This window comes from Eumetopias jubatus, unplaced genomic scaffold (assembly GCF_037043125.1).
Source record: "Eumetopias jubatus isolate StellerSeaLion01/CBP00866 unplaced genomic scaffold, mEumJub1_p1.0 scaffold_1, whole genome shotgun sequence".
NCBI lineage: Eukaryota > Metazoa > Chordata > Mammalia > Carnivora > Otariidae > Eumetopias > Eumetopias jubatus.
This window is the reverse complement of record NW_028274807.1, coordinates 155,985,624-156,008,509: the sequence shown is the minus strand read 5'-3', so window position 1 is coordinate 156,008,509 and position 22,886 is coordinate 155,985,624. Positions and strand designations below refer to the sequence as shown.

Sequence of the window (22,886 nt, the reverse complement as noted above, 5' to 3'; positions counted from 1 at the left end):
GCCAGAACCAGTTAGCTAGAACTCAGTGCTTCCTATCTTAACCCCTAGTTTTGGATCCTATTTTTCCCTGGGGGCGGGGGGGGGGGGGGGCAGAAGCCCTGAAGGGGGGCGGGGCACACACGTTGGAAGGGATGTGATCAAATCGGGCAAGGCCCATAGAGCTCTGGAGCCTGACAGGGCATTGGCTAGTGGAGGGCAGGCGCCCAGGGCGTTGCGACGGGGAGCGGGGGGTGGTGGGGACCAGCCAGGCGCTCACAGGCCCGCCAGCAATGCACTGGCGCCAGGGAGAAGCCGAGACGTTGGCCCTCCCAGCGTCCTAGAGAGGCCGCCGAGGCCCGGGGCGGCGGCGCGCGTGCGCGACCCGCGCCGACCGATAGACCCGCGCGGAGCGGGGGGCTCTGGGCAGGTGGTGTGGCCGGAGGACCGACTGTCGGGGGCCTGGGGAGTCGGTGAGCGGCCGGGCGGGGCGCGGGGCCGTCGGGGGCCGCTGGCCCGCGCAGGGTTCGGGAGGGCGGCGGCGGCGTTCGGCCCCTCCCGGGCTGAGAGGAAGGGGGGCGGGGGGCCGGCTGAGGCCCGGCCTGGAGGCTGCGCCCCGGGCGGGTGGTCTAGCCGGGGATCCGGTGCCAGCCTCGGTGAGGCGCGTATCTGGAAGCGCTTTGCCGCCCGGGGCAGAGAGTTGGGAGTAATGGCTTCTGCGCTTTATCCTTTCTCCCAATTATGCAAACAAAGCGTACTCTTTATGGACGATTAGATGACGCGGGTGAGTGCCAGAAAAGTAAGAGTAACCGCAATCCGCAAATAGTTTCGTCTGGATGCTTCCTGACACTTTAAAATTTGTTCATAATTATGCAAACTCGTATACATAAATATATGTATTTATTTATTACGAAATAGGATCATACCATTGCTTTTTAAAAGCTTCTTTTAGTATCATGGTGATACAGAAATACTGTGCTAAGATATACATAGTATTTACCAGAGGATACAATAAAATTTACCATTTTAACCATTTTAAAGGGTGTCATCATTCGGTGGCATTAAGTACATTCCTACTCTTGCTTCTTGAAAGTTATACTTTCAACCGGCGGAATGCATTTGTTCACATGGTGGTCAAAATTGGTGCCAGCATCATGGCATCACTAAGACATATTTCTGAGGGTAAAATGAAAAGAAAACATTTTGTTTTCAGTTTGTTTTCCAGAGTACACATTACGTAAAGCTGTAAATGCTCAACAAATGACGTTTGTGCAGAAAAATAGCAAAGTCTTGTTTATTAGAGTGATCGTCTCTTTTCAAAATGAAAGCGAAGTATATAAAAAGGGAGTTTTTATTTTTGTAATATATTTTTTTACAGATTTTGTTTTAATAAAGGGGAGTTTTTAAACAGAAGGTACAGCTCTAACTTAAACCCACTGTGCTGTCTCAGACTTGCATAGGCCTCGGAAATCAGAGAATGGTCTCCTAGGTTAAAAGTGATGGCCAGGAAAGAACACCATCAGTTTCAAACTGTTTGTAGTTCAAGAGGGAAAACTCATTAGTATTAGGTACATGATTTGCAGGGAAATGTCAGTGAGTGGTTTTAGTTTTAATTTGATGAAGGAATTTCAGAGAACTTGCATCTGTGTGGACGTGTGTGCATCTGTGTGTGTATTGAGAGTCTGATGAGTGAGGGTGCTCTTACATGTCACGTTAATGCTGGAGAAAGGCAGACAAATTTTGGTTAAAAGCCGTAATCCTTCCTGTAGGTCGAAATGATGGGAATGTTTTGAAGATAAACCTCAATATAGACTTATAAAGGAAACTGAGAACAGCATCAAAAATATTAACTATGCCACTTTAAGTTTTCTGTGGCTCCTGGTGTCCAGGAAGTCTTAGTGCATAAGCATTCTGTGATATTGGAGAGTTGCTCCAGAGTAAATATACATAGCCTATGGTAACTGTAACTTATCTTATTTGGCAGTCTTCAGTATTTTTGTATCAGAAATGCTCTGAAGGAGCTCCCTCAGGTGAATCATGTGCTGTACAAGATTGAATTTTTGAGCTTAAACTTTGCCTTCCCTGATCTTAAAGCTTTTAGCCTTCTTCCTTGTTTTATTATACTGCATCGCTCTGGACACTGTCTAACATACCTGTGTTTTCTTCACTTCGTTGTCTGTCTTCCGATGAGCTCTGCAAGGCAGTATTTCTATTTATTTATTTAGTCAGTCTCATGCACTACAGAGACCTTAGTGCCTGGGGCACAGTAGGTGCTCAATAGATACTGTTAAGTTAATAAAAGAATGACTCTAAATTGGAGATAAGAATGATGGTATATGGTATCTTTGATCGCCAAGTTAATTTTTAAGCTAAAAAAATAAATCAGAAAAAAACGATAACACGCTTTCTCAATTCAAAAAACCTTTTTTTGGGGGGGAATTGTAGACATACAAGGGGTTGCAGAAATTGTACAGAGTTCCCTTATAGTCTACTCAGTTTACCTAAAGTTAACATCTTGCATAACCACAGTACAGTCATCAAACTTAAGAAATTTACAGTGGCACAGTACTAGTAATTAAACTGCTGACTTTAATTAGAGTCCATCAGTTTCTCACTAGTGACCTTTTTCTGTTCCAGGATCCAATCTAGAATCCCTCATTCCATTTAGTTGTCACGTCTCCTTGTTTTCCTTTTAGTATGGGACAGTCTCTACATCTTTCCTTGTTTTTCGTGACCTTGACGCTTTTGAAGTATGTTGTGCTGGTATTTTTAATGCCTCTCACTTTGGTTTTGTCGGATGTTTTCTCCTGCTTCGATTGAGGATGGTGTTGATACGTCTTATTACTGTTGATATTAATTTTGATCTAGTGGTATCTGCCACGTGTCACCACTGTAAAGATACTATCTGTCTGTTTGTAACTAGTGATTATTTGGGGGAAGATACTTTGAGACCTTGCATAACAATATCCTGTTTCTCCTTAACTTTCACCCACTAATTAACCTTCCTGGTGGATCTTTTTATTATTATTATTATTATCATTATGTTATGTTAATCACCATACATTATGACTCATTATTTGCATATAACACCCAGTGCTCCATGTAGAGCGTGCCCTCTTTAATACTTCCTGGTGGATCTTATAGTGTAATGGTCTAATGGTGACTTTCATTTCTGTTATTCCCTCTGCAGTTATTAATTGGAATACTTTCTGAGGAAGAGTTGTGTCTTGTTTCCCTTTGTTTTATTTATTCAGTTAGTTATATCAGTGTGTGATGTTGGGTATGTATTCTTTGAGCTATGATGCAGTGCTGATATTACTTATTTTGTTGCTTAAATTATTCTAGCCTTGGCCGTTGGGAGCTCTTTGTAGTTGACTCCTGTTGCCCCTTGAAGTGCCCACATCCTTTTTGTTGTCTTTCCCTGACTTTCTGGCACCACAGAATACTCATGTTGTATCTTCCCTTCCCCAGCCCTGGAGACCACCACTTCTCCAAAGAGCCCTAGTTCTGTTTATTGGAGAATGGTATGGAGAAACCAAGTTTGGGGTGCTAGGTTTGAGCTCATTTCTTAATTGGTACATTTAAGTATAACGTAACATTCCAATTACGTACTGGAAGCAGTCTTTCATGTTTCCTTACCAGCGTATGAAATAAAACATATGTGCCCTTCCAGTGGTAGGAAAAACACAAGAGTAAGAGACTGCTTAATGAGGATTTTAAAAGAAGATAAAATCACATTGTGTATGAGTTGAAGAAGCAGAATGACAAAAGAAAAATAAAGAAAGAGAGGGAGGGGGGAGGGAAGGATGGAAGGGAAGGAAGGAAGGAAGGAAGGAAAGAAAGAAAGATGGGAATGTCCCTGAGAAATGGCCAGATAATTGCTTGGGATTTTCCCTGTTCTTTACAAAGCCATTTTCATTGTGGGATTGAGACTGGGGTTAAGGTATGAAGCTCTGGGACAAGAGGCCTGATCAGCTCAGGTTTCCTCCTAGGCCTGGGATGAGTGAAGTTTTTCTTCTGTTCTCAAAAGCTAGTTGGGACATGGAGAAGCCCTGAGGCATTAGGATACCTGAATTTAACTGTGCAGGTTCAGCTCACTGGCCCCCATGTCCTTACTGTGCTCTGGATCTTTCATCCAGAATCCAATAGGCCCTGGGGGTCTTCTCTGGGTTCGTGGTTGCAGAAGCTGGACTAACCCCTTCTTTGGTTGAAGGCCTGGAATCCTTTGCCAGATTCCTGGCTTTCGCCCTCAGTTTCCTGTCAGTTTTCTCATCACCTCTGTCCAGACACTTCACTGATCTCTTCAGACATTTCTGTAACAGCTGCTTCAGAACAGGTCTGCTTGGAGGCTTATTTTTGGTGCTAATTGCCCTGTGGGCCTCCATTTCCTGAGATAGGTCTTGCCACTTACATTTCCTGGTGGATGCATTTCTTCAAAATATTTGTCTCTGGCCTCAAGTTCATTCTCTTTAGCCCCACTGCCAGGTTTCTGGTCACCGGAGCAGCTTTCCCGTTCTTTCATACTTCAGTTTCTTTCTCTTCTCCAGTCTGTCCTACAAGTTTGTCGGGGAAAGGCTCTGTCCCTCTTTCTCTTGACTTTCAGCTTCCTTCTGAGCAGTTGTTTCTGCTACCTGTTTGTGCTGCTGGGGCTCAGCAAGGCTGGAGCCTGCCCCTCTTGCTCCTGAAGCACCGTTTCCTCTCAGCCTTCTTTTGTTGTTGCTGGTCTTCAAGTCTGTCTGTGGGCCTTCAGCCACTTACTTTATCACTTCCCTCCTTTTCCTTTGCTTTTGTTTTCTCAAATACTTACTCTTCTTTTTCTCCCCTAGTTTTCACAGCAAGGCTTCATTTCTCTGCCAGAACTTTAGCAGACTCCTCAGCGTGCATGATCCTTAATGTAGTCCTTTATCAGACTTTTCATGCCCTGAGAGCAAGAGTGTAGTTTCTTTCTGTTAGTGGTATGGCAGCGTGCTTTCTGGTGTGAGCCTCTTTCCGTCTGTGTTTAGTCATTATTTTTTGTCTGTCCTGATAGCTTTGGCTGAGACTGGAAGATGTTGAATAGGTACTGGTTTATAACGAAGAGGGGAAGGCTTCTGGGTGAAGGTAGTGATTTCTTTAAATGTACTTAGTGATGGTGGCAGATGGAGGGTGGTTTCAGGGGCAGGTGAGCATCATTTGTGAGCATTGTTAGAGGCTGAAAATAAAAATGGCGGTACTCTGGGGCGCCTGGGTGGCTCAGTTGGTTACGCGACTGCCTTCGGCTCAGGTCATGATCCTGGAGTCCCAGGATCGAGTCCCGCATCCGGCTCCCTGCTCGGCGGGGAGTCTGCTTCTCCCTCTGACCCTCTTCCCTCTGATGCTCTCTATCTCTCATTCTCTCCCTCTCAAATAAATAAATAAAATCTAAAAAAAAAAAAAAAATGGCGGTACTCTGATCTCTAGCTGGAGAGCTGAAAGATAAGGACCCCCACATTCAGTGCACTTTCAGGGAAAAGCAGTCATTTTGTCTTTCCAGTTTCAGCCTCACTCTTTGTTCACCCAGCCTGTGACCAAGTGTTTTTTTATCTCAGACACACTGCACTGTTTCAAATTTCCAAGCCCTATAGATTCCTACCTTTCACATCCGTGCTGCTCCTCCTGGGGAAGGGTGAGTCTTGCTGGGATTCTGCTGCTTGCAGGGCCACTGCTCGGGGATTGGTCGCTGCTGGTGCATGCACCCACTCCACACTCCCCGGGGAAGGGGGAGGGTTTTGCCCTTGTTCTGCGGTTTGATGGGCCCCTGTTCAGAGAGTGGTCCACCAATCCTGCCCCACTTCGTGGTTTATGGCAAACCCAGCTGAGAGCCCAATCCTGGGCTCGCTGATTGCAGCCGGCTTCCCCACTCCGATTTGCGGGAGCTCTGCTGCACTCAGGCACCTCCATTCATTCTGTGACCCTGGGGATCCTCAGACCACACTGTCCCACCCAGGATTCCACCCCGTTTCACCACTTGAGTGTCTTTCAGGTAGGGACTTCCCTCACTGGAGCAGACTTCTAAAAGTTCAGATTTTGCCTGCTGCTGCTATATCATTTTCACTTAGCTGCTTATGGAGGCTCTCTCCTCCCATGGTTTATCTTCCAATAAATTGCCTCAGATTCACTTCTCCGCCCCTCCTACCTTGCAAAAAGTGTCACTTTTCTATTTGTAGAGTTGCAGCAATTTTCTTAGATCCCAGGTTGAATTCACAGGTGTTCAGAATGATTTGATAGCTATCTAGCTGAATTCATGGATCCAGATGCAACTAGGTTCCCCTACTCCTCTGCTATTTTCCTCCCCTCCAGTACATGCACTCTTTTTTTAAATTTTTTATTGTTATGTTAATCACCATATATTACATCATTAGTTTTTGATGTAGTGTTCCATGATTCGTTATTTGTGCATAACACCCAGTGCTCCACGCAGAATGTGCCCTCTTTAATACCCATCACCAGGCTAACCCATTCCCCTCCCCTCTTCCCCTCTAGAACCCTCAGTTTGTTTTTCAGAGTCCATCATCTCTCATCCTCTACATGCACTCTTAAAGAAAAGAGACCTGTACGCAAATATTGCATTAAAAAAAATCAAATCACACACACACAAAAGAGCAAATCACTACAAATAAACTAAAGGCTCCTTTAACTACTGTTCTCAAATTCTCCACTCCTGTATTCAGTAAGAGTTGTTATGAATCCTTCCAAGCCATTTTAAATTCCTTTGAGTACTTATGTATTTCACATGTACGTACACTTACATACACATAAATATGATTTTAAGTTTTTTATACAATTATATCTAGGATTTTGTTTTTAATTTTAACGTATGTTTTTGTCATTGATGGGAACCGTGGTCCCTTCTCCTCTCTTGCATACCAGCATAAGAGTGGCCTTGAGCTGGGAACATTTCTTTGCAAAGAGATAAAGAGCACTCTGAGCTTGTTGCCTTGTCAGACACTGTCTTTCTCTGTTCATTGCTCAATTCATACCCCTTTGTTCTGCCTTAATGCATGTGACCCGTAGGCCCATCCCTGCTTTCTGTATTTCAGACCTCACGGGCAAGGGGTTGAGGGTCATACTGCAGCATGAAGTGTAGTGCTTGTCTCCACACCATCTGTACCACATTGCCTGTGAAGTGGATCTGCTGTTCATGGGGGACCCAGTGGATTACATGAGGTTGAATCTCGTGCACTCTTTCTCTTTTCTCTTGCTATAAGTAAATACTGTACTGCTTAAGCCTATTATATATGTTGTTGGGTCTCAGCAAGTTAGAATCATGCTCCGGTCTCTTCTGTGAGTAGCATTTACCTGCTTTTTAACCTTGGCTGCACAGCCTGAGCAGCCAGCCAACAGTGAAACAATAATGTTAATGCTTAAGGGTCTAGTACAATCTTTTAAACCGTTGTGCTAGGTATTTCATCCTAGGAAGTGCTACACTTTTATTTAGCTCTATTGATGAACAAGTCATTTATTTCCAATATTGTGTTATTACAAAGAGTACTCTAGTGAACACCTGTGTAAATGTCTGTATACCTCTCTTAAGTGTTTTTCCAGGGAGATTCCTGGAAGTGAAATTTCTGGAGCCTAAGTAATGTGACTTTTTAGTTTTGCTATAGACTTTCAACTACCTTTCCTTGTGGTTGTATAAATTTACATTTCTGTCACTGGTGTGTGTTTGTGTTCTTTTTTCTGGTCAAGAGATTTTCAAATACTGTCATCATATATCACTTTTCCTTTTATGTTCTTTAGAAATCCTTGCTTGCCCTAAGGTTCTGGCTCTCTCTTTCGTTTTTGAAGTTAAGTCTTAGGAATTCGTTTTGTGTGTAATCTTATTTATTTGCCTCGCCAGTTGTCCCAATGCAGGTCATTGAATTATCTGTCCTTCCTACTGTCATATAATGCTACCTCTGTCATATGCCAGATCTTTGGATTCTGTACTGTTCCTTTTGTCTGTAGTTTGTATATTCCTTCAGTAGTACTCACTTTTAATTACTATATTTTTATAATAAGCTGTATTGTGTAGTAGAACAAATCTTCCCACCTTTAAAAAGTTGTCTTCAGAGGCACCTGGGTGGCTCAGTCGTTAAGCATCTGCCTTTGGCTCAGGTCATGATCCCGGGGTCCTGGGATTGAGCCCCACATCAGGCTCCCTGCTCAGCGGGAAGCCTGCTTCTCCCTCTCCCACTCCCCCTGCTTGTGTTACTTCTCTCTGTCAAATAAATAAATAAAATCTTAAAAAAAAAAGTTGTCTTTACTATTGTTGGCCTTTACTAATTTGTGTGAATTGTAGAATATGTTTATCAACTATGGAAAAGGGCTATATTGGGTTTTGTTGTGATTTTATAGACTTTTTATCTTAATTTAAGAAGAATTGACATCTTGGAAATATTAGATTTCCTCTACTTAAGACTTTTTCAGGTCTGTTTTATCTTTTTTCAGTTTACTATTTCCCCATTAAGGTTGTATACATTTTTAATGAGCTTTATTTCTGGGTATTTTGTGTTTTTGTTCTTGTTGCTGTTGTGTTCTGTTTCTAAATGGTTGTTGCTGGTATATTAGAGAAGTACTGTTATACATTGATTGATATTTAGCTCCCTAATTATCTCTTATATTAGTTCTGACAGTTTTTCAGTTGATTCTCTTGGATTTTTTTAGATGGATGTTTATCATTCTAGGTAATATTAGCTTTTTAAAACAGTTTTTAAAAATTTTTAAGTAATCTCTGCACCCAACATGGGGCTCGAACTCACAACCTCGAGGTCAAGGGTCTCATGCTCTACCAATGGAGCCAGCCAGGCACCCCATGTTTGATCCTCCTTTTTTAACAGTTCTTTGTGTATTTTCTTTTTCTTTCTTCCTTCCTTCCTTTTTCTTTCCTTCTTTCTTTCTTTCTTTCTTCTTTCTTTTTTCTTTGTCTAATCGCATTGGCTAGTATTATATTGTATGATTGTTCCTGTTTTTAATTGCAAGGCTATTAATGTCTTTACCATTTGATGTCACATTTGCTATAAATTTCTCTTGTTTTTTCTCCATATCTGATGGGGGAGTTTCCCTTTATTCCTGGATTGTGAAGAATGTGTACCAAAAAGGAGGTAAAGCTATAGTACACTTTTTTTTAACTTTTAGAGGATACCAATATATGAAGAGCTGTATATTAAATTTGAAATTCTTTTTTTTTTTTAAAGATTTTATTTATTTGACAGAGAGAGACACAGCGCGAGAGGGAACACAAGCAGGGGGAGTGAGAGAGGGAGAAGTAGGCTTCCCACAGAGCAGGGAGCCCGATGCGGGGCTCAATCCCAGGACCCCGGGATCATGACCTGAGCCAAAGGCAGACGCTTAACGACTGAGCCACCCAGGCGCCCCTAAATTTGAAATTCTTGATGAATATTCAGGTTTTTTTCCTTTTGAATGTTATGAATAATGCTGCTATGAACATTTATGTACAAGTGTTTTGTGGACTTGTCTTTTCATTTATCTTGGAGATGTGTGTGTGTGTATATGTATATATGTATATATATACATATATATGTATATATTTGTATTTCCACGGATATATGCAGTTGCAAGTAGTAAAGCATGTTTAACTTACTGAAGAATTGCCAGGCTGTTTTCCAATGTGGCAGCATGTGAGTGTTCTCTTATCTCCCCAGTCTTATCAACACATGTTATTTTCAGACATTTGACTCTGGCCATCCTAGTGGGTGTGAAGGGTGGTGTTGATCTGCCTTTTTCTGATGACTAATGTTGAGTATCCTGTGTGTGTTTCAGTCATTTTTGTATTTTCTTTGGAGAAATATCTATTCAGATGCTTTGTCCAATTTTAACTGTATTTGTCTTTTTATTATTGAATTGTAAGGGTTCTTTATGTATTTAGATACAAATCCCTTATAAGATATGTGATTTTCAAATATTTTTTCCTAGTCTGTGGCTTGTCTTTTCACTTTCCTCATATGTCCTTTGAAGCACAATAGATTTAAATTTTGATGAAGTGCAATTTCTCTATTTTTAATTTTATTTGCATGTGCTTTTGATAGTATTTGGTAGAATGCATTACCTAATCCAGTGTCACGAAGTATTATACTTATGTTTTCTAATAACAGTTTTGTAGTTTTAGCTAGTACCTTTAGGTCTGCAGTTAATTTACTCAAAATCAATTTAATTAACATATAGTGTATTATTATTTTCAGAGGTAGAATTTAGTGACTCATCAGTCACATATAACACCCAGTGCTCATTATATCAAGTGCCTTCCTTAACTCCCATCACCCATTTACTCCTTCCCCCCGCCCACCTCCCCTCCAGCAACCCTCAGTTTGTTTCCTAGAGTTAAGAGTCTCTTATGGTTTGTCTCCCTCTCTGCTTTCGTCTTATTTATTTTTCCTTCCCTTCCCCTATATTCATCTGTTTTGTTTCTTAAATTCCACATATGAGTGAAATCATATGGTATTTGTCTTTCTCTGACTTATTTCGCTTAGCATAATACCCTCTAATTCCATCCATGTTGTTGCAGATGGCAAGATTTCATTCTTTTTGATGGCTGAGTAATAATCCATTTATATATATATATATATATATATATACACCACCTCTTCTTTATCCATGACTTCAATAGGTCTGCAGTTAATTTTGAGTTAATTTTTGTATATTGCCTTATGTAGGGGTCCAACTTCATTCTTTTTTTCTTTTTAAGATTTTATTTATTTATTTGACAGAGAGCACAAGTAGGCAGAGTGGCAGGCAGAGGGAGGGGGAGAAGCAGGCTCTCTGCTGAGCAGGGAGCCAGACGTGGGGCTCGGTCCCAGGACCCCAGGATCATGACCTGAGCCAAAGGCAGCCGCTTAACCGACTGAGCCACCCAGGCGCCCCTAACTTCATTCTTATTTATGTAAACTTACGGTTGACCTAGCACCATTTGTGGAAAAAAGTATTCTTTCTCCCTTAAGTGGTCTTCGCACCCTTGTCAAAAATAAATTGACCATAGATATATGGGTTTATTTTGGGGACTCTTAATTCTGCTTAACTGACCTCTGTGTCTGTGCTTATACCAGCACCACACTTTCTTGATGACTGCTGCTTTATGAAGTAAGTTTTGAAATTAGGAGTGTGTCTTCCAGTTTATTCTTTTTCAAGAACTTGTTGGGTATGCTGGGCCTCTTCAGTTTCCATATGTTAGAATTAGTTTTTCAGTTTCTAAAAAGAAGTCAGATGGGATTTTAATAGGGATTGCATTGAATCTTCATATAATTTGGGAGTACTGTCATTTGACAATATTTTGTTTTCTGATCCATGAACACAGTGTCTTTCCATTTACTTAAATCCTTAATTTCTTCTAACAATGTAGTGTTCAGGGTATAAGTTTTGTTTTTCCTTTGAAAATTCATTCCTAGGTATTTTATTTTTCATGGGATTATAAATATTGTAAGTATATATTGTTTCTTAATTTTATTTTTGATTTGTTCATTTCTACTATAGAAATACCATTAATTTTTGCAAATTGATCTTATATCCTCCAATCTTGCTGAACTCTTTTATTAGTTCTAATAGCTTTTAGTGGAGTACTTAACGATTTTCTATATATATATCATGTCATTCGTGAATAGAAATTGTTCCATTTCTTCTTTTCCTTTCCCATATGGGTACCTTTTTTAAAAGATTAATTCCACTATAATTAACATACACTGTTATATTAATTTCAGGTGTACAATATAGTGATTCAGCAATTCTGTACTTTACTTAGTGCTCATCATGATAAATGTACACTTAATCGCCTTCACTTATTTTACTCATTCCCCCACCCACCTCCCCTCTGGTAACCATCAATTCTCTATTTAAGAGTGTGGTTTTTTGGTGTCTTCTTCTCTGCTCATGTTTTTTTTTTTTAATCTCTTAAATTCCACGTGAGTGAAATCAGATGGTATTTGTCTCTCTCTGAATGACTTATTTCACTTAATATTATACTTTCTAGATCCATCCATCTTGTTGCAAATGCCAAGTGTCATTCTTTTTTCATGGCTGAGTAATATTTTATTGTGTGTGTGTATATACACACACACAGACAGAAACACACACGTCCCACATCTTTATCCATTCATCTTTAATGGACACTTGGATTGCTTTCCCAGTTTGGCTATTGTAAATAACAGTGCAATAAACATAGAGGTGCATATTTATCTTTTTGAATTAGTGTTTTTGTATTCTTTGGATAAATACCCAGTAGTGGAATTAACTGTACTATATGGTAATTCTATTTTTAATCTTTTGAGAAACCTCCAAACTGTTTTCCAGAGTGGCTGCACCAGTTTGCATTCCTACCAACAGTACATGAGGGTTCCTTTTTCTCCACATCCTGACCAACAGTTATGGTCGTTTGCTATTTCTTGTGTTTTTTATTTTAGCCGTTCTGACAGATGTGAGGTGATATCTCATGTGGTAATGATTTGCATTTCCCTGAAGATAAGTGATGTTGAACATTTTTTCATATGTCTATTGGCCATCTGGATGTCTTCTTTAGAGAAATGTCTGTTCATGCCTTGTGCCTGTTTTCAAGTTGGATTATTTCCTTTTCTTTTGGTGTTGAGTTTTATCAGTTCTTTATATATTTTGGATACTAATGCTTTATCAGATATGTCATTTGCAAATATCTTTTTCCATTCAGTAGATTGTCTTTTAATTTTGTTGATTTTTTCCTTTGCTGTGCAGAAACCTTTTATTTGATGTAGTAACAACAACAGTTTATTTTTGCTTTTGTTTCCCTTGCTTCAGGAGACCTACATAGAAAAATGTTGCTATGGCCAATTTCAGAGAATTATTGCCTGGGCTGTCTCGTGGGATTTTTGTTTCACATTTTGGTGTTTAATCCACTTTGAGTTTATTTTTGTGTATGGTGTAAGAAAGTGGACCAGTTTCAGTCTTTTGCATGTGGCTGTCCAGTTTCCCCAGCACCATTTGTTGAAGAGACTGTTTTCCTATTGCATATTCTTTCCTCCTTTGTTGAAGATCAATTGACTATATAATCATGGGTTTATTTCTAGGTTTTCTTTTCTGCTCCATTGATCTGTTTGTTTTCTGTGTGAGTACCAACTATTTTGATTACTACAGCTTTGTAGTATACCTTGAAATCTGGAATTGTGATACCTTCAGTATGTTCTTTTTCAAGGTTAGTTTGGCTCCTTAGGGTCTTTTGTGGTTCTATACAAATTTTAGGATTGTTTGTTCTGTGAAAAATGCTGTTGGTATCTTGATAAGAACTGTATTGTGTGAAGATTACTTTGCATAATATCCACATTTTAACAAAATTTGTTCTCCCAAAACATGAGCGTGTAATATCTTTCCATTTGTATTATCTTCAATTTCATTCATCAGTGTTTTATAGTTTTCAGAGTACAGGTCTTTCACCTCCTTGGTTAAGTTTATTCCTAGGTATTTTATTATTTTTGGTGCAGTTGTGAATAGGATTATTTTCATTTTTTTTTAAGATTTATTTTGGAGAGAGGGAGAGAGAGAGTGCTCAAGTGGGAAGGGCAAAGGGAGAAGGAGAGAGAATTTCAAGCAGATACCATGCTGAGTGTGGAGCCCCATGTGGGGCTCGATCTCATGACCCTGAGATCGCGACCTGAGCTGAATCCAAGAGTTGGATGCCCAACCAGTTGTGCCACCCAGACACCCTGGCATTGCTTTCTTAATTTCTCTTTCTGCTGCTTCATTATTAGTGTATAGAAATGCAGTGGATTTTTCTGTATAGTGATCTTGTATCCTGCAACCTTATTGAATTCATTTATCAGTGCTAGTAGTTTTTTTTTTTTTAATGGCGTCTTTAGGGTTTTTTATATATATAATATGTCATCCATAAATAGTGAAAGTTTTACTTCATTCTTACTGATTTGGATTTTTTTCCCGTTTTTGTCTGATTGCTGTGGCTAGGATTTGCAGTACTATCTTGAATAAAAGTAGTGAGAGTGGACATCCTTGTCTTGTTCCTGATCTTAGCTGGAAAGCTTTCAGTTTTTCTCCATTAAGTATGTTAGCTGTGGTTTTTTCATATATGGCCTTTATTATGTTGAGGTGTGTTCCCTTTACACCTACTTTGTTGTGGGCTTTTTTTTTTTTTGATGAATAGATGTTCATCAAAAAAAAGTATGTACTTTGTCACATACTTTTTCTGCATTTATTGAAATGATCATATGGTTTTTATTTTTTCTCTTGTGATGTATCACATTGATTGATTTGTGAATATTGAATCACCTTGAATAAATTTCACTTGTTCATGGTGAATGATTATTTTAATGTGTTGTTGGATTCAGTTTGCTCGTATTTTATTGAGGACTTGTGTATCTGTATTCATCAGGGATACCGGCCTGTAGTTCTCTTTCTTAGTGGTGTATTTATCAGGTTTTGATATCAGGGTAATGCTGGTCTCATAGAGTGAATTAGGAAGCTTTCCTTCCTTTTCTGTTTTCTTGAATAGTTTGAGAATAATAGATACAAACTCTTTAAATGTTTGGTAGAATTCCCCTGTGAAGCCATCTGGTCCTGGACTTCTGTTTATTGGGAGTTTTTTTGATTACTGAACAATTTCATTTCTGGTAATTGGTCTGTTTAAATTATCTATTTCTTCCTGATTCAGTTTTGGGAGGTTACATGTTTCTAGGAAATTATCCATTTCTTCTAGGTTGTTCAGTTTGTTGGGATATAATTTTTCTTTTATACTCCTTTGTATTTTTGTGGTGTTTCTCCTCTTTCATTTCTGAGTTTGTTTGAGTCCTCTCTCTCTCTCTCTCGATGAATCTGGATAAAGGTTTATCAATTTTGTTGATCTTTTCAAAGAACAAGGTCCCTGTTTTATTGATCTGTTTTGGGTTTTTTTTTTGTTTCATTTTCATTTATTTCTGCTCCAATCTTTATTATTTCCTTCCTCCTTCTTTCTTCTTTTAGATTATCTTCATTTTGCTTTAAGTGTAAGGTTAAGTTTTTTGCCTGAGATTATTCTTCGTTGTTGAGGTATGCTTGTATTACTATTAACTTCCATCTTAGAAAAGCTTTTGCTGCATCCCAAAGATTTTGGACCGTTGTGTTTTCATTTCCATTTTCCCCCATGTATTTTTTTTTTATTTCTTCTTTGATCCATTCATTGTTTACTCACATGTTAGTTCCATGTATTTGTGTTCCTTCCAGATTTTTTCTTGTATATAATTTCTAGTTTCATAGCATGTGGTCAGAAAAGTTACATGGTATAACTTGGATCTTCTTGAATCTGTTGAAACGGGTTTTGCGGCCTAACATATGATCTATCCTGGAGAATGTATGTGCACTTGAAAGAATGTATAATCAGCTGTTTTAGGATGGAGTATTCTGAATATATCTTGAGATCCATCTGGTCTAAAGTGTCATTCATATCCACTCTTTCTTTGTTGACTTTTTTTTTTGGATGATCTATCTATTGATGTAAGTGTGTTGTTAAAGTTCCTTACGATATTTTTCTTTAAAATTTTGAGAGGCACTTTCTTCTAACAGACCAAAATACACCCAAAATCTAGTGTGGCAGTGATCTATGCACCAGCCTGATCATATTTGATCATATTCTGTTTTTTTTGTTTGTTTGTTTTTATCTTATTCTTTCTTTTTTTTTTCTTTTTTCTCTCTTCCCGCCCCCCCCTCACCCCCAGTTTCAGGTCTTTTCTGATTTGTTTAGTGTATATTTTCTGGGGACATTTTACAAATGCTAACAAAATTAGCATTTTGTTCTCTCATTCATCTATTCTCCTCTGGACAAAATGACAAGACGGAAAAAATCACCTCAACAAAAAGAACAAGAGGCAGTACCGACTGCCAGGGACCTAATCAATACGGACATTAGTAAGATGTTGGAACTAGAGTTCAGAATGACGATTTTAAAGATACTAGCTGGGCTTGAAAAAAACATGGAAGTTAACAGAGAAAGCCTTTCTGGAAAAATAAAAGAACTAAAATCTAACCAAGTGGAAATCAAAAAGGCTATTAATGAGGTGCAATAAAAAATGGAGGCTCTAACTGCTAGAATAAATGAGGCAGAAGAGAGAATTAGTGATATAGAAGACCAAGTGATGGAAAATCAAGGAGCTGAGAAAAAGAGAGATAAACACTTACTGGATCACGAGGGCAGAATTCGAGAGATAGCGATATCATAAGACACAACAACGTTAGAATAATTGGGATCACAGAAGAAGAAGAAAGCGAGGGGGGCAGAAGGGATATTGGAGCAAATTATAGCAGAGAACTTCCCTAATTTGGGGAAGGAAACAGGCATCAATATCCAGGAGGCACAGAGAACCCCCCTCAAAATCAAAAATAGGTCAACACCCCGACATCTAATATTATAACTTACGAGTTTCAGAGACAAAGAGAAAATCCTGAAAGCAGCTCAGGAGAAGAAATAATGTAACCTACAATGGTAGAAACATTAGATTGGCAACAGACCTATCCACAGAGACCTGGCAGGCCAGAAAGGACTGGCCTGATATATTCAGAGCACTAAATGAGAAAAATAGGCAGCCAAGAATACTGTATCGAACTAGGCAGTCATTGAAAATGGAAGGAGAGATAAAAAGCTTCCAGGACAAACAAAAACTAGAAGAATTTGCAAACACAAAACCAGCTCTACAAGAAATGTTGAAAGGAGTCCTCTAAGCAAAGAGAGAAACTAAAAGCAACATAGACCAGAAAGGAACACAGACAATATACAGTAACAGTCACCTTACAGGCAATACAATGGCACTAAATTCATATCTTTCAATAGTTACCCTGAATGAAAATGGGCTAAATGCCCCAATCAAAAGACACAGGCTATCAGATTGGATAAAAAAACAAGACCCACTGATATGCTGTCTGCAAGAGACTCATTTTAGACCCAAAGACACCCCCAGATTGAAGGTGAAGAGGTGGAAAACCATTTGCCACGCTAATGGACACCAAAAGAAAGTTGGGGTGGCAATCCTTATAACAAATTAGATTTTAAACCAAAGACTATAATAAGAGATGAGGAAGGACACTATATCATACTTAAAGGGTCTACCAAACAAGAATATCTAACAATTGTACGTATTTATGCCCCTAACATGAGGGCAGGCAATTATTTAAGGCAATTGATAACAAAAGCAAAGAAACACATTGACAACAATAAATAATAGTGGGGGACTTTAACACCCCCCTCGCTGAAATGGACAGATCATCTAAGCACAAGATCAAGGAAATAAAGACTTTGAATGACACACTGACCAAATGGACTTCACAGATCTCTTCAGAACATTCCATCCCAAAACAACAGAATACACATCTAGTGCCCATGGAACATTCTCCAGAATAGATCACATCCTAGGTCACAAATCAGGTCTCAGCTGGTACCAAAAGATTGGAATCATTCCCTGCATATTTTCAGACCACAGTGCTTTCAAACTAGAACTCAATCACAAGAAGAAAGTCAGAAAGAACTCAAATACATGGAGGCTAAAGAGCATCCTACTAAAGAATGCATGGGTCAACCAGGAAATTAAAGAAGAATTAAAAAAATTCACGGAAACCAATGAAAATGAAAACACAAGCGTTCAAAAAATTTGGGATACAGCAAAGGCAGTCCTAAGAGGAAAGTATATAGCAATACAAGCCTTTCTCAAGAAACAAGAAAGGTCTCAAATACACAACCTAACCCTTACACCTAAAGGAGCTGGAGAAAGAACAGCAAGTAAAGCCTAAACTCAGCAAGAGAAGAGAAATAATAAAGATCAGAGCAGAAATCAATGAAATAGAAACCAAAAGAAGAGTAGAACAGATCAACGAAACTAGGAGCTGGTTCTTTGAAAGAATTAACAAGATTGATAAACCCCTGGCCAGACTTATCAAAAAGAAAAGAGAAATGACCCAAAGCAACAAAATCATGAAAGAGGAGAGATCACAACCAACACCAAAGAAATACAAACAATTATAAGAACATACTATGAGGAAGTATATGCCAGCAAATTAGATCATCTGGAAGAAATGGATGCATTCCTAGAGATATATCAACTACCAAAACTGAACCAGGAAGAAATAGAAAACCTGAACAGACCTATAAGCCACTAAGGAAATTGAAGCAGTCATCAAAAATCTCCCAACAAGCAAAAGCCCAGGGCCAGATGGCTTCCCAGGGGAATTCTACCACACATTTCAAGAAGAATTAATACCTATTCTTCTGAAACTGTTCCCTAATGTAGAAATGGGAGGAAAACTTCCAAACACGTTTTATGAGGCCACCATTACCTTGATCCCCAAACCAGACAAAGACTCCATCAAAAAGGAGAATTACAGACCAATATCCTTGATGAACATGGATACAAAAATTCTCATCAAAATACTAGCCAATAGGATCCGACAGTACATTAAAAGGATTATTCGCAACGACCAAGTGGGATTTATCCCTGGGCTGCAAGTTGGTTCAACATCTGCAAATCAATCAACGTGATACATTAGTGAAAGAAAGAACAAGAACCATATGATCCTCTCCATAGATGCAGAAAAAGCATTTGACAAAGTACAGCATCGTTTCTTGATCAAAACTCTTCAGAGTATATAGAGGGTACATATCTCAATATCATAAAAGCCATCTATGAAAAACCCAGAGCGAATATGGGGAAAGACAGAGCTTCCCCACTAAGGTCAGGAATGCGACAGGGATGTCCACTATCACCACTGCTATTCAACATAGTATTAGAAGTCCTAGCCACAGAAATCAGACAAGAAAGAGAAATAAAAGGCATCCAAATCAGCAAAGAAGAAGTCAAACTCTCACTCTTTGCAGATGATGTGATATTTTATGTGGAAAACCCAAAAGACTCCACCCCAACTGCTAGAACTCATACAGGAATTCAGTAAAGTAGCAGGATATAAAATCAATGCACAGAAATCAGTGGCATTCCTATACACCAACAGCAGGACAGAAGAATGAGAAATTAAGGAGTCGATCCCATTTACAGTTGCACCCAAAAGCATAAGATACCTAGGAATAAATCTAACCAAAGAGGCAAAGAATCTGTACTTTGAAAACTATAAAATACTCATGAAAGAAATTGAGGAAGACACAAAGAAATGGAAAAACGTTCCACGCTCAAGAACTGGAAGAACAAATATTGTGAAGATGTCCATGCTACCTAGAGCAATCTACGCATTCAATGCAATGCCCATCAAAATACCATCCACTCTTTTCAAAGAAATGGAACAAATAATCCTAAAATTTGTATGGAACCAGAAAAGTCCGCAAATAGCCAGAGGAATGTTGAAAAAGAAAAGCAGGGCGCCTGGGTGGCTCAGGTGGTTAAGCGACTGCCTTCGGCTCAGGTCATGATCCTGGAGTCCCGGGATTGAGTCCCGTGTCGGGCTCCCTGCTCAGCAGGGAGTCTGCTTCTCCCTCTGACCCTCTTCCTTCTCGTGCTTTCTATCTCTCATTCTCTCTCTCTCTCAAATAAATAAATAAAATCTTTAAAAAAAGAAAAAGAAAAAGAAAAGCAAAGCTGTTGGCATCACAATTCCGGATTTCAAGCTCTATTACAAAGCTGTCATCATCAAGATAGTATGGTCCTGTCACAAAAACAGACGCATAGATTAATGGGACAGGGTAGAGAGCCCAGAATTGGACCCTCAACTCTATGGTCAACTCATCTTCGACAAAACAGGAAAGAATGTCCAATGGAAAAAAGACAGTCTCTTCAACAAATGGTGTTGGGAAAATTGGACAGCCACATGCAGAAGAATGAAACTGGACCATTTCCTGACACCACACACAATAATAGACTCCAAATGGTTAAAAGACCTAAATGTGAGACAGGAGTCCATCAAAATCCTCAAGGAGAACTCAGACAGCAACCTCTTCGACCTCAGCCGCAGCAACTTCTTCCTAGAAACATTGCCAAAGGCAAGGGAAGCAAGGGCAAAAATGAACTCTTGGGACTTCATCAAGATAAAAAGCTTTTGCACAGCAAAAGAGACAGTCAACAAAACCAAAAGATGATCGACAGAATGCGAGAAGATATTTGCAAATGACCTCTCAGATAAAGGGCTAGTATCCAAAATCTATAAAGAACTTCTTAAACTCAACACCCAAAGAACAAATGATCCAATCAAGAAATGGGCAGAAGACATGAACAGACCTTTTTCCAAAGAAGACATCCAAATGGCCAATAGACACATGAAAAAGTGCTCAACATCGTTTGGCATCAGGGAAATCCAAATCAAAATCTCAATGAGATGTCACCTCACACCAGTCAGAATGGCTAAAATTAGCAAGTCAGGAAACGACAGATGTTGACGGGGATGCGGACAAAGGGGAATCCTCCTACACTGTTGGTGGGAATGCAAGGTGGTGCAGCCACTCTGGAAAACAGTATGGAGGTTCTTCAAAAAGTTGAAAATAGAGCTACCATACGATCCAGCGTTGCACTACTGGGTTTTACCCCAAAGATACAAATGCAGGGATCCGAAGGGGTACGTGCACCCCGATGTTTATAGCAGCAATGTCCACAATAGCCAAACTCTGGAAAGAGCCAGGATGTCCATCGACAGATGAATGGATAAAGAAGATGTGGTATATATCTACAATGGAATAGTATGCAACCATCAAAAGGAATGAAATTTTGCCATTTGCAACTACGTGGTTGGAACTGGAGGGTGTTATGCTGAGTGAAATAAGTCAATCAGAGAAAGACATGTATCATATGACCTCAGTGATATGAGGAATTCTTAATCTCAGGAAACAAACTGAGGGTTGCTGGAGTGGTGGGGGGGTGGGAGGGACGGGGTGGCTGGGTGATAGACATTGGGGAGGGTATGTGCTATGGTGAGTGCTGTGAATTGTGCAAGACTTGAATCACAGATCTGTATCTCTGAAACAAATAATACATTATATGGTAAAAACCAAAAAAAAAGATAGCAGGAGGGGACAAATGAAGGAGGGGAAATCGGAGGGGGAGGTGAACCATGAGAGTCAATGGACTCTGAAAAACAAACTGAGGGTTCTAGATGGGAGGGGTGTGGCGGGTTCGGTTAGCCTGGTGATGGGTATTAAAGAGGGCACGTTCTGCATGGAGCACTGGGTGTTATGCGCAAACAGTGAATCATGGAACACTGCATCAAAAACTATTGATGTATCGTTATTAACATAACATAATAATAAAAAAAGTGGTAAAAAAAAATTCCTTACTATTGTACTATTGATTTTCTCCATTATGGTTGTTATTAGCTCTTTTATGTATTTATGTTCTCCCATATTGGCTGCATAAATATTTATAGTTTTCTTCTTGTTAGATTGTTCCCTCTGTAGTGTCGTCCTTCTTTGTCTTTTGTTAGTATTCGTTTTAAAGTCAATTTTGTCTGATAGAAGTATTGCTACCTTGGTTTTCTTTTCTCTTCCATTTGCATAAATGCTTCTCCATCCCTTCACTTTCAATCTGCATGTGTCTTTTGGCTGAAATGAATCTCTTGTAGACAGCGTACAGATGGGTCCGGGTTTTTGTCTATTCCGTCACCCAGTGTCTTTTGATTTGAGCATTTAGTCCATTTACATTCAAAGTAATTATTGATAGGTATCTATTTATTGCCATTTTGTTACTTGTTCTATGTTTGTTATTGCAGGTCTTCTCTGTTTCTTTCTTCTTTTGCTCTCTCCTCTCTTGGGTCTGCTGCCTTTCTTTAATGATATTCTTGGATTCCTTTCTCTTTATTTTTTGTATATCTATTACCAGGTTTGATCCTTGGTTACCATTAGGTTTATATATAACATCTTATGTATATAGCATTCTGTATTAAGTTGATGGTTGCTTAAGTTTGAACTCATTCTAAAAGCACTAAATTTTTATTCTTCTTCCACCCCCACCCATGTTTTAGGTGTATGGTGTCATATTTTGTGTCCTTATATTTTGTGAATTCCTTGCCTGAATTCCTTGCCAGCATTACCCTGATACCAAAACCAGATAATTTACTGCGTTTTTGTTTCCTACTCTTCTTACTCCTGCTTATGGTCTTTCCTTTCTGCTCAGAGTCCCCTTTAATACATCTTGTAAGGCTGGTTTAGTGGTGATAAATTCCTTTAAACTTTTGTTGGCCTGGAAACTCTATCTCACCTATTTTGAATGATAGCCTTCCTGGATAGAGTATTCCTGGCTGCAGAGTTTTTCCTTTCAGCACTTTAACTATATCATGTCCCTCCTTTCTGACCTTCAGGGTTTCTTCTGAAAAATCCACTGATAATCTTATAACAATTTCCCTTGTATGTGTTTTCTTTTCTCTTGCTGCTTTTAAAACTCTTTGTCACTAGTTTTTGCTATTTTAGTTATTATATGTCTTGGTGTGGACCTCCTTTGTTAATTTTGGGGGAGTTCTCTTTACCTCCTGATCTGGATTTTTGTTTTCTGTTTCCTTCCCCAGATTTGGGAAATTATCAGCTATTATTTCTTCAAATGCATTTTCTGCTCCCTTTTATTTCTCTTCTTCTTCTGGGATCCCTACCATGCAAATGTTACTATGCTTGATGGTATTGCTGAGTTCCCTTAATCCATTTTCTTATTTACTTACTTTTATTTATTTATTTATTTATTTATTTATTTATTTATTTATTTATATTTTATTTGTTTATTGTTGATTTTTAAAAGATGTTATGTATTATTTATTTGAGAGGAAGGAAGGGAAGCAGGGAGGAGGGGAGAGAGAGAGGGAGCAGGAGGAGGGAGAGAGAGAAACAGACTCCCTGCTGAGCAGGGAGCTTGATGCGGGGTTCAATCCCAGGACTCCGGGATCATGACCTAAGCTGAAGAAGGCAGACAGTTAACCAACTGAGCTACCCAAGCACCCCTATTTTTTCTTTTCTCAATTTTTTATTTATATATAGTCATACTATATAGGCT

The 22,886-nt window shown here is 39.2% G+C and overlaps 1 protein-coding gene across 1 annotated transcript in view; it reads left to right on the top strand.

Annotated features, from left to right (window-relative positions):
* Window positions 1-371: 371 nt before the first annotated feature.
* Window positions 372-22,886, top strand: part of ZNF445 (zinc finger protein 445) — a 50,178-nt gene continuing 27,663 nt past the window's right edge. Inside the window, exon 1 of the mRNA XM_028107044.2 lies at window positions 372-449. The gene's annotated coding sequence lies outside the window, so the exon portion shown is untranslated. The remainder of the gene's footprint in view (window positions 450-22,886) is intronic.